This window comes from Quercus lobata, chromosome 3 (assembly GCF_001633185.2).
Source record: "Quercus lobata isolate SW786 chromosome 3, ValleyOak3.0 Primary Assembly, whole genome shotgun sequence".
In the NCBI taxonomy this organism is placed as follows: domain Eukaryota; kingdom Viridiplantae; phylum Streptophyta; class Magnoliopsida; order Fagales; family Fagaceae; genus Quercus; species Quercus lobata.
Window position 1 is genome coordinate 24,351,259 of NC_044906.1, and position 14,869 is coordinate 24,366,127.

At 35.0% G+C, this 14,869-nt stretch overlaps 1 protein-coding gene and 1 pseudogene across 2 annotated transcripts in view; one reads left to right on the forward strand and one right to left on the reverse strand.

Annotated features, from left to right (window-relative positions):
* Positions 1–6,087, forward strand: part of LOC115978641 — a 42,955-nt pseudogene extending 36,868 nt beyond the window's left edge.
* A 2,594-nt stretch (positions 6,088–8,681) lies between these two features.
* LOC115980017 (TMV resistance protein N-like) overlaps positions 8,682–14,869 on the reverse strand; it is a 101,668-nt gene continuing 95,480 nt past the window's right edge. Inside the window, exon 8 of one of the 2 annotated variants that reach the window (XM_031102202.1) lies at positions 8,682–9,505. The gene's annotated coding sequence lies outside the window, so the exon portion shown is untranslated. Of the gene's footprint in view, positions 9,511–14,869 lie in introns of both variants that reach the window. The other variant, XM_031102203.1, reaches the window with a different exon arrangement.

Genomic DNA, 14,869 nt, shown 5'->3' on the forward strand with positions numbered 1-14,869 from the left:
ACATATTAGAGGTATATTAACCCAATAGTTTTGGCTTAAGTTTAATCATGTTTGGTGTACAAGTTAAAAATACTACTTGAACTACAATTAAGCCAATTAATTAATTGTGATTAGTCTAGGGTTCATTATAAGACAGAAATTGTACTTCACTCATATAGTAAAGATGTAGTCCTTAAGAGCTTCTTACATGGACATAGGCTATCAAACTGAATCACATAATTCTCGTGTGTTCTTTTATTATTTATTTTCTTACTTCTGCTTTTGCATCTATCGATCTTAGCATCTTTAACGGAACATGTCAACTACTAATTTTTTTACTGCAAAATAATTAATTAGTATAGAAAATTTAATTCTTGATACAATGCAAGTGTTCATAAGATTAATAACCAATAAGCTTTTTAATAAAGTGGTTGTACTTGTGCTTACTATTTTTGTTTATATTGTGATTACAAGACAAGCATTTTTAGTCATAAAAATGCTTATATTTTTGTTTATATTTGCGGTCCAAGACCTAGCCCTAAGGCCTCACAACAACAACAAAAAAATTCTCTAGGAAAAAAAAGCCCATCCCCCATCATAAAAGACCCAAAATTTTATAAGAATATAACAAATTTTAAATGATTGAACACTTTAAAAAAAAAAAAAAAATGAATGATGTTAAAGACACCACAAATTTTACTATACGCTTACAAACTGACATGTTACCGATTACCTAAAGAAGAAATTCAAACACTCATTAATTAGGTTGTTGAAGTTCATCAATAATAGTCATTATCACATTATATTTTGAACATTTTGTAGTATCTTCAGTATTTCTCTTTTTCTTATCTAACAAGGTTTCCAAAATAAGAGACTAATAGAAATTTAACCCAATTGGAATCCTAAAATGTTTCAAAAAAAAATGTTGTAAATATGTTAGATCATCAATGATGACTAATCTCCCTAATAGGTTGAGGCTTTAATTTTTGTAAAGTAATTAATCACCTACAAAGTCACATAGCAAATAGTATCTATTTATCTCTTCCACTTAAAAAGAAGATATAAAATTAAAATTTAGAGAACAACTTTAATTAACCATGCATGCATAGTCATGTATCCAAGTTAAAAGTAAGCTTCTTCTTTAAAAAATAATATATTTTTAGCTCTTTTTGTTCAAATTTATGCTTCAACTATGATATTTAATGCTCTATATGAAATACCCCACATGAATTTTTCACTCTAGGCCTCAAATTATGTTAGGCCCACCAGGCATGGTCTAGCAGCGTGTTGAAAACTTATGATGACTTGGGTGTTTCTGTTAAATCAAATGATTTTTATCGAACCTCGTGGGCAGTTTGGAGCCATTCGGCTACATGTGCTAATATGGCTTTGGTAAGAATTCTGTTCACCTTGCTACCGTTTTTTAGTGGACTTGGTCATATGTAGTAATTAATTAAGGCTGAAACTGGATGTGAGTGAAAGCAATATCTAAACCTTACGTGAATCTAAAAATTAAAATTAGTTGCTCCTATAGAAGAAAACCAGTATTGAAATAATATTATTTTGTAAACTTTATCAACATAGCAAGCCTGTTTTAGTCTCTGAGATTGAGTCGGAGATAATTTTTAGAAATGGAAAAAACTAAAAGCTATTTTTGGCATCAAGAGTACCAATTACTGACCTCATTGCAGTAGCAATCTTTTTAACCAAGTTTCCAGACAATGGCATGACGGTCCTATTTATGATAATATAATTTGTACACACTATATGGGTCCAATACTCCAAGTAGCTCAATTAGTACAATTTTTTTTTTTTTTCTTGAATAAAAGATTTACATTCAAAATTCTCATACATGAAAAACTAATTTACGTCTTTAGCCTGATAACAAAGAATAATTATCATGGACCTGTTGTCGTAGGATCACATGTATGCATCTATATTCCTTCATGTTGAATTTTCTACAAACGTTTATAAAGAATGGTCTTCCTGGTGCCATACTAAAGAAGCTATATCTGTCTGTATCTTCAATCTTCATTGATATGCAGCGTCTAGGAAACTTATGATGACTTGGTCATTTTTAACAAAATTTGTTTTTTATCAAACCTCCGTCAAGAATTGTCTCCTCAACTTTTTGCAGTGAAATGCACGCAGGCTGATATTTTCAAATTCAAGTTCTGTACAATTAGGAGGAAAAAGCCATAGTCCAATTCCCAATTAGGAGGAAAGTGACTTCTGTCACCAGACCAATGTTCCAGCAAACATTATAAGAACACAATCCAGGTGGGCTCAAAACATCAAACCATTAAAACTGGTGATTGCAGCATACTTCATTAATTTGCTGCATTCTCCAATTAATACATACATTGAAAAACAATGAGGCATTTTCATTTCTCCTTAATGCTTTTCATCCTCTTTTTTCAAATTTTCGCTTGCTACAGTGCGAGAAAGGTAGGGGGTATTGACTCTGGCACTGAAACAGAAGTACTCTTATCTTTCAAATCCTTGGTGTCTGATCCCCAAAATGCTCTGTCTGGGTGGAATATAAGTTATTCTCACTGTACTTGGTTTGGGGTCAACTGCACCAGCAGTACAACAAAAGTCCAATCACTGCACCTTAGCAGTCTGGGACTCTTTGGTATTATTCCCCCTCAGCTCTCCAACCTCACTTCCCTCAAAACTCTAGACCTTTCAAACAACTCCTTTTTTGGTCAAATTCCTTCTGAGCTTGGCCATCTTACTAGCCTTCAGCATATAATTCTCGTGGGGAACATAATTAATGGCACGATTCCTATCAGTCTATCTCATTGTCGTAGGCTTGAAACTATAATGTTTCGGAACAACAAACTTACTGGTCATCTTCCTCGTGAACTAGGCCGACTTCATAGACTGAAAGTTCTTGACGCGTCCATGAACAATCTTACTGGTGCAATTCCCTCTACTTTTGGCAATCTCTCCACTCTTACCGTTCTCAACATGTCAAGAACTCAGATATCTGGCAAAATTCCAAATGAGTTGGGTCGTCTCAATAATCTTGTCACTCTTCAACTCTCGGAGAATCAATTAAGTGGTGAGATTCCCTTTTCAATTTTCAACATTTCCTCCCTGAAGTTCTTATCTCTCACACTAAACAGGCTAGTTGGAAAGCTTCCCTCCAATATAGGCCTTACCCTTCCCAAAATAAGGGATCTCCGCTTGGCCAGCAATCATCTGGAAGGACCAATACCAAGTTCTTTATCCAATGCTTCATATATTGAACACCTTGATCTCTCCTCAAATAATTTCACTGGGCATATTCCTTTACTTGGTAACTTGAAACATCTTGTCCAGTTACTCCTTGGTGCGAACAGTTTATCTTCTACAACAAAACTGAATTTCCAAGTATTTGACTCCCTTACAAACTGTACCCTGCTAAGCAAAATCCTTCTGAATTCTAACCAATTAGCTGGTGAACTTCCCCCTTCTGTCGCAAATCTCTCGGTCAATCTCCAACATTTTTGTGTTCATGATAATTTCTTGACCGGTAGCTTCCCTCAAAGATTGGAAATGTACCAAAACCTTGTGTCCTTATCAATTGAGAAAATTTCTTTTCAAAGGCAAACTACCAAACTCCATTGGAAGACTTCAGAAACTAGAAAGACTTATGGTTATTGACAACTTGTTCTCTGGAGAAATTCCGGATATCTTTAGCAATCTTACATGGCTATATGAGCTAGACATGGCAAACAACCGGTTATCTGGTAGAATTCCCATGAGAAAAGCAACATTCCAGCGATTAGAGGTGCTTGTTCTAGCAAGGACAGCCCTCAATGGCAGCATTCCAAAGCAAATTTTTGAGCTTCCCCAGCTAAAATTTTTGCTGTTGGCAAATAACAGTCTAAGCGGTTTTCTGCCCAACGAATTTGGCCATTTGAGACAGCTTGAAATCATGGACATTTCTGGAAACCAGCTATCTGGAAATATTCCTGCAATAACCAAGAGATACTAAATTTTGCAACTTCTTAACATTGCAAGAAACAGGATAACTGGCTCAATACCAAAGTCACTGGAAAATCTAGCAGCACTGGAGAGCTTGGATCTTTCTTCCAACAATCTCTCTGGCCTAATCCCAACAGAATTGGAGAACCTTAATGCTTTGCAGATGTTAAATTTTTCTTTCAATAGCTTGGAAGGAGAAGTACCGAAAAATGGTGTCTTTGCCAACATCAGCTGGGATTCTCTCCAGGGAAACAATCAGCTCTGCGTATTTGACCATGAGACTGCAGAAAAGCTTAGAGTCTCTACTTGTGTGACAAAAACAAAAAGGAATTCAGATTTAGTGCTCAAAGTCATTACTCAAACCTCTTCTTTCATTGTGCTTGTGTGTGCATTGTGTTTAGTATGTGCAGTGATCACCAAAAAGAAGAGAAAGACAATAAACAATGAAAGTTCATCATCTGAACTGAAGGGTTTACCGCCAAGGCTATCTTACTCTGAAATCCAGCTTGCAACAAACAGGTTTGTCACAACAAATTTGATAAGGAGGGGAGCTTTTGGGTCTGTTTATAGAGCTGTTTTCAGCACTGGTGAAAGTGGAATCCACACCACAGTTGCAGTGAAGGTTCTTGACTTGACACAAAGCAAAGCTTCCAAGAGTTTTGATGCAGAATGTGAAGCTCTCAGAAACATCCAGCATCAGAACCTTGTTAAGGTCTTCACTTCTTGCTCCAGCATTGATCACACAGGAGCTGAATTCAAGGCTTTAGCTATGGAATTTATGTCTATTGGTAACCTGGATAAGTGGTTGTACCCAGAGGACGTTGAGTGTGGATCAACACTGACCTTGATCCAGAGACTAAATATTGCCATTGATGTAGCTTCTGCATTAGATAACCTACATCATGATTTTGACCCACCTGTAGTCCATTGTGACTTGAAACCTGGAAATGTGCTTTTAGATGAAGATATGACTGCTCATGTGGGAGATTTTGGGTTAGCAAGGTTTCTCTCCCATGATTCATCACAGAATGGGAGCATCACAATTGGACTAAAAGGCTCAATTGGTTATATTGCTCCAGGTATGTTGTGGATCTTACTTTATGAAACTTAAAAAGATTTAGTGATTACATTCACAGTTCAAACAATGTTCTACTCTACCTCACTTGCTACATTCGACCCCAAAGAACATATCAGTAAAAAAAAATTTAAAATTAACACCCTATGTTTCTACATTTTTTCCTCAAGCTTTTATCATTTCTGGTTGGAAATACTTGATCCTAATATCCTGAAATACTATTATTGAGTATGGCTTGGGTAGAAAGGCTTCAACCAGTGGGGATGTCTATAGTTTTGGGATACTGCTGCTTGAGATAATCATTGCCAAGAAGCCCACAGATGGGACTTTCCAGGAAGGTTTAAGCATAAACAAGTTCATCTCCGAAGTGCATGAGAGTAAAATCTTGGATATTGCTGATCCAAGGCTTTTCAAGGATAATGAATCTTTTTCGCAAAGCAGCAGTACTAATTATTCTTCTGGTGAAGATAGCAGCAGCAAGAACAAAAACAACATTGCTTTCAGAGGTGAAGAGTGTGTGGCTTCTATGGTGAGAGTTGGACTGTCTTTGCTGCTGATTCATCGAAAGAACGTTTTACTATGGAGAAGCCTTATCGAAGTTGCAAGAGATTAAAAGATGTTCCAGAGGATGAAGCATTGCACTAAATCTATTTTGTGTATTTATGTTTGTTTCCCAAGCTGTTTGAAGCTATAAGTTCTTATGATTAGAACTGCAAATTGATATGAGGATCTCTTTAATGGCCAGTTAATTTGATCATATGTCAAATTTTATCAATTCTACTTTCTTTATCAATCCCCTATATTAAGAAAGTTCAAAAAAATTTTATGCGAATATATGCTAAAACGCGTGAATGCAAGAAGATAATTGCTTAGGCCATGTCATAAGGGCATCATATTCATCATTCATAGGTGCAAAGCAGTGTGGGAATTGGGCTGCAATTTTATATGAGGGAGGTTATGTGGTATAGTAATCAAGTTACCATAGGATGTTTGTTTGTGCCAGATAAGGATGTAGAATGAGAAGGTTCTGGTTGGGAAATATCTGGTGTAGAAGTGGCTGGTGGAGAAGGATAAGCATGCCGGGAACTAGTTTCTGCAGAAACTAGTCGAACTGAAGGTAAAGGTGAAGGTTTCAGTACAGGTAGAGTAGAAGAGGATTGTGCAGTGGAATTAGATTGAGTAAAGGGCTGAAGAATTGATTGAGAACAAGAGTGCAATAAAAAGGTGAGTCAAAGAGTAGGTGAGGGAGAATTTGAGGGAGAAGCACTAGATTGTGAAGATGAAACTTGTGTAAATGCAGAAAAAACATGTTGATTAAACAAAACATGCCTGGTAACATAAATTCTGTGAGAGTGAGGTTCAAGACATCTGTAACCTTTTGAGTAGGGAGGGTAACCTAAAAATACACAAGGAGAAGTGTGAGGTTGAAATTTGTGGGTATTACAAGGCTTAAGAAGAGGAAAACTTTCAAGTGTAATAAATCTGGTTTGGCCTTAAAGAGGAGCTCCCAAGGTGAAAGATTATGGAGTAGAGGAGTGGGTAGTCTGTTTATGAGATGCTCAACAGTAGAAATAGCATATGAGCAATAAGTGGTAGGTAATTTTGAGTGAGAAAGCATGGTCAAAGCACACACAACAAGATGCCTATGTTTCCTTTCAGCCACTCCATATTGTTGGGGTGTGTGAGGGCAAGATAATTGGTGAGTAATACAATGATTAGAGAAAAAATCATTAAAGGCACTAGAAGTGAATTCACCCCAACAATTCAGATCTAAGAATTTTGATTATGTGATCAAGAAGATTTTCAATGGTGCCTGTAAAATGTATGAAAGTAAATAGGAAATCAGATTTCAATTTCAACAAAAAAATCCAAGTAAACTTGGTGAAATCATCAAGAAGTACAAGATAGTATTTAAAACTATTGATGATTGTATTGGAGCTGGACCACACACATTAGTGTGGATTAATTCTAAAGGTTTAGAAGACTGAAAAATCAGATTTAGCAAAGGTAGTGTCTACAATGCACATCAGAGTTATTTGCAGTACATGATTTTGAAAGAAAAGGTATGACTAGGGTGTTTTAGTCTATGATGGCATGGCATCCACTTTTTGGAAAGAAACCTATTTACAGAATTTACACAAAGTCTGATTCTTTGATTGGGTAGATGAACCAGGACATGTATTGAGATGTAAAGGTGATGAAGATGCAGTTGATGCTTAGGGTTTTGAGTAGATTGGATAGACTCCATTTTCACTCAAATTCTCGTAGAATATTTTCCCGTCCGAATATCCTAACACTGGAAATTATAGCATCAAAATGATAATTGTTACACAAGCATAATTTGTGAACTGAGAGTAGATTAGAAGCAATACTAGGCACATGTAACACATCTCTAAGTTGGAAATTATGGTATTTAGAGCTAAGAGAAGCATTACATATATGAACCTTCCTCCTCTACCACGGTTATGTGAATTTCTTGCTCGACCTTGATTTCCACCCGAATTCAGACACATCTGTGCCTGTGAATGATTCACATTCTGCTTCTAGTTTGATGAGGCATACAATGCCATAGAATGCAAATTTCCTTCAGCATTTTCAATCAAAGTTTTTTCATATGAATTATTAAATTTTAGTCCTGATTGCAAAAAAAAGTGAGCATACTCCTTAGGCAAGCCTCTGAGGACTATGCAGATTAACTCTTTGTTATCCACTGTAACACCAACTGCTAGTAATCAATCTCTTGCAGCTTTAATTCTCTGTAAGAATCCATTGATAGTGTCAGTACCTTTTTCTATATTTTGTAGTCCAATCTTCATATTCAAGATATTAGCCCTCGAAGTTGAAGCAAATCGTTGGTCCAAACTTCTCCAAACTTCTCTAGCATTGTTGATTCCAACCACCAAAGAGAATTTTGAAGGCTCTGCTACCATGTGAGATTCAACGAAGGAATAGAGAAATTTAAAAGAAAATATCTAAATGACTGTATTAGCTCAAAAACTCTATGTTAGATTCATTTTTATATAGTCATTTGCAGGATTAGAGTCAGTTACAGATCTAACATACTAATAGAGACTGAAACAGTAATCTTAGAGTTAGTTAGTACAGGTGGATCTCACATGTTGTAAGTTAATTAATATCCAAGACTGAAATGGCATTGTTCTCTAAAGTCATTCCTTCATTAAATGAAAACGTGTCGCGTGGCTCTCAGCTTTAGTAGGAATGCAGTGCTGTTTAGGTTGACTGTCGTTTATCTCTATCTCTATCACAAGATTCATGATTCCCTAAATGCTAATTTGGTTCTTACTGCTAAACAGCCTTGAAACTCAAAGCATAAAGCATACATCCAAGTAAACCACATGGAACTGTGAATATCTTACTGCTACATTTCCATGAATCAAAGACTCCAAGGTAGTGTCAAATCCCTAAGGCAGTTATAAAATTTCGTAAATCAGTGTACAAGTATTTTTCAGATGTTGAAATTCACTATAGTAATTTTTTTCCAATGAAAATATTTATAAGTATCTCAAAACTAGGAAGGTAAACCAAAAAACTATCTGGACACAGGCAAAGGCTTCCTACATGAGAACTTTTTAGATCAACTCAATTCAGTAATGTAGAAAAAGGAAGAAGAAGTTAAAAGAGGAAAAAGAGATGAGGAAATTGGAATAATTTTCATTATTTGAATGAATGAAGTACATATGGATATTTTTACATCTATGCCAATTCAATTATGCACAAGAAGAGGCAGGATTGCAACTGCACAACTATCTTCAACTTTAACAACATATAACTCTTTCAACAGTAAACTTCATTAACAGAAACATAACTATTCTATTGGTGAGCTTGGGTTGGTTTGCTGACCAAGTGGAAGGATTGCAAACACTGCCTCCAAAACAGGTGTTAAATATTGACCCATTCTCACACCTCACAAATAAAGGAAGTAGTAGATATTTTGAAAATAGAGCAAACACTTCAGCAAAATTTCAACCATAATCTATTGCCATAATATTATGTCAGTACCAATAAGTACCAAAAGGCACCTGCAAAAGGCTTTTACAGTTATGTCTTTGAAGCAGATTAGGACACTCTTGTTATTGTACTTTTGGCCTGTGCTATACTCTCTTGGCCTTTGGTATCAAACAGCATGGCTGGAAAGATGGGCAGTATCATGGTGGGAGTATTATAGTTGCTGACATTCTGGTTGTTGCTGTTTTCTCTTTCCATAACTTCAAGCAATCCATGAAATTTGAAAAGTAGAGACATCATGGTGGACATAATTAGGGATTTTCAGCACCAACATATTTCAATGCACCTGTTGATATTGTCTCTCCCTTAGTCACAATTGTGGTGGTGTCAATTTTGGGTATGCCTCTAGCTATTTCTCTGCTTTGACTTATTCTCTGAAATGCATGATGGATGATCATGTGTTGCCTCAAGACCTCCTTACTTGTGAGACACTGGGTTAGACACAACAATCTGCACTAACAAAACAGGCACCCTTACATTAAACAAGATCAAGGTAACATAATTTTTCATTAAAGAAGCAATGAGTGAAGATAACTCTACATAATAGTATCAAATGTTCATAATATAATGCAAGAAGCAGTTGATTTAAACACAACCAGTACTATTTACAACATTGATTCTGAATTGCCTGTGAAGATTTCTAGTAGCGCTGCCAACAAAGCTATACTTTCTTGGGATGTCTTTGATTTGAATATGAATGAAATCTATAATCCATGATGAAACCTTTAATGCAGAGAAAAATAGAAGTGGAGTCTTGGCAAAGAGGAAGAGTAAGAAGGCTGTTCACACCTAGAAGAAGGATTGTTAGACTAAGGGATACAAATTCAGGGGACTGCTTCTAGCTAGCCTTTAACATGACATGAGGGTAAAAAGAAGAGCGCCTCCCTGCCCCCCCCCCCCCCCCTCCCCTCCTCTGGCCCCCGTGTGGCCAATGCATAAAATAAGTCTAAAAAGTTAAGAAGCTACTTCAAAGTAATTATTAGTTTTACTAAGTATCAAAAACTCCTATGGAAATTCAAAGGAAATGTCATTCTTCATTGAATTTTATTAGGAATACAGTTGGAGAAGTAAAAGACATACAAGATTGAGGGTGAAATTCATTCATTCAATTGGATAAGAAGTTATAAAATCATTAGTTTAAAAAGCACAGTAAAGAAATCATACTTTAGTGGATCAAACAACTTGGTCCAACTTGACTAACCATAATATCAGTCCATGATTGATCTTATTTATGTGTTCTCATGTTTGACAAATTACTAATGTAGAAGGCCTAAAATCACACTAACTAAAATTACAATGAAGCATAAGCAAACCAAACTCGAAGCAAAGTGACCTCGTGATTACTCCCATATTGAAAGCAAATTATAAACCCAACAATTACCAAAAGCTAGGAAAAAGAAACACACACACGCACATTTACTAATGCATAATTTAAAAGAATGATGATGATAGATATAGGAATCTGTTTCATCTTTTCATCATTTGGATGATAGATATAGAATGATGATTAATTGTCAACAAAATAGACTAAATTTAGGTTGCTTCAATAAGAAGAAATTTTTAGTATGCTCAGCTCTCAAGGTATTGCAACAATTTTAAGGTTATATTATATCTTAGGTAGAATAGCAACTCTGACAAGAGAACAACAATACCACAAAAGGAAGATGAACACATCAACTGATGTCAAAGTAAACAGACCATGATGAAAGGCAAAGCAAAAGGAGGCCAGGGTAGCTGTTGCCTCCCATGGGATTGAAATTTCTTATATGAAGTAATCCTTTGTATCATACGCCCCAATTCTTCTAATATAATACACTGGTTCCCTTGAGTTTTTGAAGATATCACAACCACTTAATCCCATTCTAAAGCCAGAGGTTTTGATAGGGTTAAGGTAACATCAATGGTACAACAGAAAAATTATTGATCATGAAATTTTTGCTTGCCCTATAATTTTATTTCTAGACATACATTATCCTAAATACACATTTTCCTTCAAAGAAGTTATTGTCCCCCTAACAAAAGACCCTAGGTTATATTATTGAAAAAAAAAATGTGTTCACTATAGAGAGGAGTTATACATAAAATTGGCCTAGACAGGACAGCTAAGCAAGAAGAGAGTAATTTATATGTATTATCAAATTTTTTTTAAAGATATTCCAATGTTGAGATAATGAAGTTAATTAATTTCGTGACAAGGTGATTATGATAAGTTGCAAACCAAGAGTACTAATTTATATGTTATTGCTTTTAATTTTGGGTGCCCTTATATGCCCTGGCCAGGCAGTAAGGAATCGTGTGACTGGGTCACTTACAAGCAAACTTGTGGACAATCACTCTTGACAGGGCTTGTTTCAGGTGGCGGTTTTATCAATCTATAGCTCAAAGTAGGTTTTAGTTTGATTTGCAAGAAAGTTAGTCATACTTTAATAGAGTTTACTTTTCTTTAATTCAAGAATATCCCAAGCAGAGTAACATACAAAGTAATACTTATGAACATACCTCAATGGCCTATGCCAATTCTATGAGGGCAATCAGGTACTTGTATTGAAATTGAGCTTGTCTTTGCCTTTTCACTTACTTGCTAAGAGCATTCATCTTTTCTGCAAACAAGTTTGCATGTTTTCAAAGCATAAAGCTCCTTCATACAGATAAAAACATCTGGATCTAATGTTAACAGTTTAACTTATCAGTCATTGTCCTTGTTAATATTTTTCTTTTATGCTCTCTAATTTTGGGTTATTCAAAGCAGATAATCAAATTAATAAATTATCGAAACCCACATCTAAGCTTCTCGAAATATAGTTTTTCTGTTTGGCCATTTAATGCATTTCAAATTACATAAGCATTTTCTATGTGACCATGTTTATTAGATAATGTGGTTAAGATAGTACCACCATAGTTATTCTTCCAAAATGCACAAGCACCCACAAACAGCCTTCTGGCACATGTAGAAAGGGTCCATTTCTATGATTGCAATATAATAATGTCCTAAATTTTTTAAAAAAAATATATATTCTACATTGATGAATTTTATTATAAGAAAATCAAAGCATTTAAAATTATGTGTATTTTCATTGTAACTCATAAAGATGATAATATAGTCGCCATATAGGGAAAGAACATTGTAAATAACAAACACAGCTGAACAGAAAGTATATGACAAAAAATTGACTCACAACTACATTTCCAAAACATTGTCATCCTAGATAGTAAATTCATTTCTGTGCTGATGGTTATAGGGTGGAGAAGGTCTATATATAACAATGTTAAAAAGTTCATTCAGTTTTAGCTAACTATATATGAATGTTGCTGTCCTTGCATCAATTTTCTCGTAAGGTCCCACTAACTGCAGTCTAGCCATTATGTGTGAACCTAATAATGGATACAATGAGGGCTACAGCCTTGGCCACTGAGCTACCCAACAATGACAGCATGGTAAAGCCATCTGTGGGTCAATCAAAGCCATTTGTAACCAGGGTAATAGTAGTCTAACTTATGATACAATTTAGGGCAGATCTATCTTTGGTGCGGATGAGAAAGTGAAGAAAACACTCATTTTTAAAACTTTTCATTCGTCAAGTCTTCAATGAATTTAATGCCTAGGCAACTAGAGAAGAGGGTTTCTTAAAACAATAGGCTGTTTTTAATAATTCTAAGGTTTACCATAGTCCGTCAACTGGTGATGGTGGAGTTTCTGCAGCAATTTGCCAGTGTTGAGAGGCTAAATTGGGGGCAATGGAATGCTTGCTTTGGACTTGCATCTTTCTGTTGACCAATTGTAGGCTCTTCAAATGTATTCCAGTTTCTGGAGAGCAGCCAGTGAAGCAAAGGTTCTCAGCTTCTTGGAAGACTAACCAATAAGTCCAATCATTTGCAATGCGTGACTTTCTGCATTAGGTGAAGTGAAGGTAAAATGTAGTGCTAAGGGATATCAATTCGAGAGAAACCTTCCAGCTAGTCTCGAATGTAGGATATGTTCAAGTACACAAGGAGTAATAACTGTTATTTGTTTGACAAGAATAATATAAAACTTTAACAAAACAGCAATACAAAAGGCCTTAAATCATACCAGCTAAAATTACAATGACATCAAATTATATTTCCAATTACAGAGTACTAGTATGCTACCATGTGAACTTAGGGGCAACAAACTGTATTTGTACATGAGTTCCTTCAAAAGGAGCAACACCAAGATAGGCTGGACACATGTTACCATATTCTGGACCTTAGCATATAATGAATTTTCAGAACTGGTCTTAACAGCAATAAATTGATAGACCAAATTCCAAATAGACATTTTGCCAAAAGTAAATCACACCTCAGACAATATGGGGCAATGGGCAAGAAACATACTCATGTCCCCATGATGTGTAAGTAACTTAAGAGAGAAAGAGAGATAGAGATCATGAAAATCATGATACAATGAACTTCTATCAGCTTGTTTTCATAACTTTTGTTCTAAAAAATTGAATTTTTTTTTTATAGTATTTTAAAAGTCTAACTTTCTTTTTGAAAATAATATTTTTTGCAGAAATAATACCTCCTTATTCACATAAAATTAAAACCAAGACCTCAATTCCACCACGTAATGATTTGGTAGGAGGTACAATTTGGTCAAAAGACCATACCTTACTTTTTAACCATACAAGTTAGGCTCAAATCATCCAATAATCCTAATTCAGCTACAACCTACAAGTAACCTTTCAAGTACAACTCACTAGATATTGATCTTCGTCAATTTAAAAAATCATATGCCACTTTAGAAAGAAAATGACTTTCATATTATATTGAACAAAGTCAGTGAGCTAAGAAAGTCAAAAATATTTTTTTAGATCATTAGCAGCACTTACTTGTCCATTGACATTTAAAATTTTTTTTCTAAAAGGATTTTAGAAAATTTTAACAATTAAAAGAAACTGAATTTAGCTGCATATTAAATGAGTAATTTCTTTGTATAGTTTATTAGATACCAATATATTACTTGTACTGTACATTCACCTTATAACTTAACATTTTTTTGTTTTTTTCTAAAACAACTTAAAAAGTGTTTATCAAATGACTATTTCTTTCATTAATTCTGGTTTTTCTTTTAAATAATGTCCTTTCAAATTGGATCGATACCCATGATGTGAATGAGCCAGTTAATTTGAGAGAGAGAAGTGATAAAAGAACTAACAGATGCAAATGAAACAAAACTAAGGGAGGAGACATACCTGACATTTAAAAATATTATAGAGAATGTTTCAATGTACCTTGGCATATTCTTAGAAGTTCAATCAAGAGGTTCTCATTTCTTTGAAAGTAGATATGGATTGAAGTCAGCATCCTACATGCAGCATCGGAGGGCAAGGCCATCATTGAGTGATTTGACCCCAGCGCCCATCTAATGAGGCTGTGGGCTACGTTATTATCAAACCCCATCCATAAATGAGGAAAAGCCAAAGCAGAAATATCCTTCATCATGATCTTCCATTCCCAGCCGGGCTTGCAAGCTGGATTTACAATGAAGTTGATGATGTTTTCTGCAATCCATAAGATAAATCTACAACAGCCAGTTAACAAGATCAATATTATCTCTACAACAGATTCATCTGACTACAAAAAAAGGAAGAGAAATAGCAATCCAATTGTGTAATCTTTATTGTATTTACTGAACCTTCTCTCCTGAAATGTAAGAGAGTTCATTCATTAATTCAGCCCATATTAACATTTTATCAAATACTTGGAGTGTTCATACTTGGGGTTATAAACATTTAAAAAAAAAACACAAACAGTTTCAATGTTATTATAGTACCTTGGCATATATCTTTGAAG